Source organism: Pteropus vampyrus, unplaced genomic scaffold, assembly GCF_000151845.1.
Source record: "Pteropus vampyrus isolate Shadow unplaced genomic scaffold, Pvam_2.0 Scaffold131, whole genome shotgun sequence".
NCBI lineage: Eukaryota > Metazoa > Chordata > Mammalia > Chiroptera > Pteropodidae > Pteropus > Pteropus vampyrus.
Genome location: NW_011888912.1, coordinates 2,249,697 through 2,253,394, shown reverse-complemented (window position 1 = coordinate 2,253,394; position 3,698 = coordinate 2,249,697). Strand labels below are relative to the sequence as shown.

General features: G+C 52.5%; 1 protein-coding gene across 1 annotated transcript in view; it reads right to left on the bottom strand.

The window, feature by feature from the left end:
- The window catches only part of IPO9 (importin 9), a 38,895-nt gene that overhangs the window by 34,861 nt on the left and 336 nt on the right, over window positions 1-3,698 (bottom strand). The gene's annotated exons all lie outside the window — the stretch shown is intronic.

Sequence of the window (3,698 nt, the reverse complement as noted above, 5' to 3'; positions counted from 1 at the left end):
CTGCCCAGGCGATGCTGTTAGCTGCGGCCGAACTCCCCTCCAGGGCCGAAGCGCGTGCACCCCGCTGGCAGTGCTGAGTGCCGTGCACCCCGCTGGCAGTGTCACCAGCAGTGTGTTCTTACGCTTCAAGTGTTTTCCAGTCTGACAGATCAGAAATGGAATATGTTGTTTTCGTTGGTATTTCTCTAATTATGAGTACTTAAAATTTTTTTCGTAAGTTCAAGTGCCGTTCTAACGCGTTTCCTATGGGAAGGGCTGAATTGTATGTCCGTGTCTCCCTCCGCTTTTCTTTTGGGCTTTTGTTCCTTTGTTCCTCAATGCTTAAGAATTCTTTATATACTAAGTGTATCATCCTTTTGTCTGGTATATGCTATGACAAATTGTTCCCAGTTTGTCAGCTGTCTTTTGACTTTTCCCGTTTTTTTGTCATGCAAATTAAATGTTTTTCACGTAGTCAAATTTATCAGCCTTTTCTTTTACTTCCTCTGGATTCTGAGTCATAGTTAGCAACCCTTTCCTCATGCCAAGGTTAAAAAAAAAATTACCCATATTTTCTTCTACTGGAATTGGTATGGTTTTGTTTTTTAAATATTTAGATTCTTAATCCATTTGGCACTTATTTTTTTTGGTACGATGTAAGATACTGATCTAATTGCGAATGGCTATCCAGCTGTCCCAGCACTCTTTTTAAAAAGTCCACCTTGACCCCAGTGATTTGAGAGCCACCTTTATCGAGATGACAGTTTCCACAGGGACCTGTTTCTACTTCCGAACTTTCTACTGTACACAGTGCTGCTCGTCTGTTCGCGCGCCAGAGACACGCTTTCGTTTCGATCGTACAGGCTTCACGTGATGCTTTGATGCCTGGGAGAAACAGTCCCTCACGCCTTGAGTGTTTCTACAGCGATTCTTCCACGCTTGTTTTCCCGTGAACTCTAGAATCAACCTGTCTAGCTCGTCTGTGATGCTGAGTGACCTAACAGGTACTTATGCATTTCCCGTTAGTTTTATTACTAAGTGTTTAATCTTTCAGGTTGCTACTGTAAATGTATTTTTAAAATGCCACCGTCGCGTCTCTGGCCTGTTATGTCTGTGTAATGAGAACCATTGATTTTTGTATTTTACTTTCGCGTCCTGACACTTCACTGCAACTTAGTTTCTCAGGTCGTTCTTACCACGCCCTCGCTTTAAGCTGCAGTTTCCGGGGCAACTGATGGCACCTGTCATTCCACTCAGGAAGATCCTTGTGAGACCACGACGGAAGCATTTCTAAGGCATTTTTCTAAGTGAAAAAACTACAGTAAACACCTGAAATCTGCAGCATTACCTCTGAAGATACTGAAATCCATTCTAATTCTTAGGTTGAGTTCGGCCAAGTCAGACCCTGGTAAGTCTATGAAACCCACTTGTAGCAGCAGCAGCAGTGGGTGTCTACAACCCAGAGACGGGAGTCAGCTTTCGGAGCTGATAAACACAGGTGAGTCAGATATAATTTGGGAACATCTCTCGGGCACCAACGTTCGCGTTGGATGCAAAGGCACTGGTGTGTGAAATCCGACTAGAGGAGGGAGGAGAAAGCGTGCCCGCGAGGGAGCGCACGCCGCCTTCGAGCTGAGATTCGTACTGTGATCGCGGATGCTGCCCTTCCGGCCCCAGGCCAGCTTAGAATGTCACTGTCCCCCCAGGCTTCGCCTCCCTAGACACAGTCCACCAATGCTGGTGTGCCTTACGTGACATCTCCCGAACGATCTAAGGCGCAGTCCCAAATTACCTGGGTCACACGGTCTGTCTCTTGGGGCACGGCTTCCGTGACTGTTGGATGGAGCAGTGTGATAGGGGTTTCAGAGTTCCTGGCAAGGGCACGGCTTTCAGATCGTCACTACAGGGACGAAGTACAATGAGATCGAGGGGCCAAACCTGCCACCGCGCAGCGTGAATGTGACACAGGAGGACATGAGACTTTCTGAGAAGGGCCGGAGGCGTGAGACCATGAAGCTTCAACAGCTGGACAATGACCTTCCCAGGGAGGGCGCACCGGACGCAGCGACGCACGGAAGGGAAAAGCAGGCACGACCGGCCGTCAGGCCACAGGCCACGCCGGCGCCAGCCAGACTCCGCCCCAGGGCCGGCCACAGAGAGGGTCCCTCCTCGCCTGCAGAACCCCCAGCCCACGTGTGGGGAGAACAGCTCAGTGCCTGGAGGTGGTGCTCTGGCGAGTCCACACGGCGGGGGCTCTTCACGCCTGTCTAGTGACCATCACAGATCACACCCAGCCCCCGTCACCGCCTTGCTCTGCATGTCACTGAGACCGTAAGGAGTGGCGAGACCGTCAGGTGAAGGTCACATGGGCCCACTGGGTCCACCAGGGAATGTGCACCTACAGTGAGATTTTCTCTGCAAGTTTATTTTCTCCACGTAGGAGAGAAGCAGCTTGAAAATTTGAGTAACATGATTCTTTGCTCAAACGTCTTAATGGGAAAAAAACTTCAAAGAGTATCATCGCCATTAACTAAAGACAAATTTAAAAAACAGAGGAGATGAACGAAATAGATTTTCTTCTCTATGGGTTCCCAGAGTTTAAAAAACAGTGACTCACCGTCGACTCTAGTTTGGACCCTCTCACCCCACCGGGCAAAAAGTATCTACTTAAAACATGGCTTAGAGGAAAGACCCAAAGGAGACCATGGAAGATAAAGAATACGTAACGCCAGCTTGCGGTCCCACGGTTCCGCCGAGGACAGGAGCCTCGGCAGCGCCTTGCCAGCCAGAGCTGCCAGCAGGAAGGACCGCGCGGGAGCTGTCCAGGGTTCTGGGCAGAGGTCTGGAGAAGCCCCTTCCCCCGGGGCTCGAAGAACACCTCAAACCCACGGCCGAGAGGAGAGAAAAGCCACCACCTCCTGCTCTGCGCAGTGCCCGCCACACACCCAGGACCACGTCTGGGCCCTCGGGGGCTCCCTCCTCCCTTTGCAGGGGGCGATGCTTACGCCGTTCTGCAGGTCGGCCAAGTGCCCAGGAGAACGGGAGAGCAAACGTCCAGCCAGGTCAACCGATAGTGGGGGAAGGGAAAACACACGCGCGCTTTCCGCGATACATCAGCTAGGAGCGGACGGAAATCACGAGCCAGGCCGAACGACGGGGAGAACGTCTTCGTTCCGACGGACGCGAGGACACAGCTCAAGGAAAGATGAAGGCCCAGGCCTCAGTCCAGCCCCGCGGGGAGAGGTGGGACCCACTGGACAGTGAACCGAGGCTTGGGAATAAAAGGCGCTTGTTCCTCCACCAGGGTCATGCTGCTGTGCTCAGGGCAAAGTGGAGCGGGAAGGAGGAGGAGAAAGCCTCATCGGAAGATGGAACCCAGGAAAGCATCGGCACGCCAGGGAGCCGAGGTCGTGGAAGTCACGGCTTCCTAGGTCAGACGAGGCTGCGGGAGCGGAGCGCAGAGCGCCAGCCTTCGACGCGCCAGCCGGGGCGGCCGCAGCCCTCCCAGTCGTCTCAGACAGTGCTTACAAAACGCTGACAACGACCCTGCCTGTTCAATAAGACGCATGAGAAAAATGCTGCGACATCCAAACGCCTTTCACTTCGCTGTCGAGGTAGAACATTCCTGCGAACCCCGCTGACCAAACTCAAACTCTCAGCCCCGAAAGGACGCAGGGATCCCCTACTGTCGGGCAATGCGCCTCTGAGCTTGGTGGCAG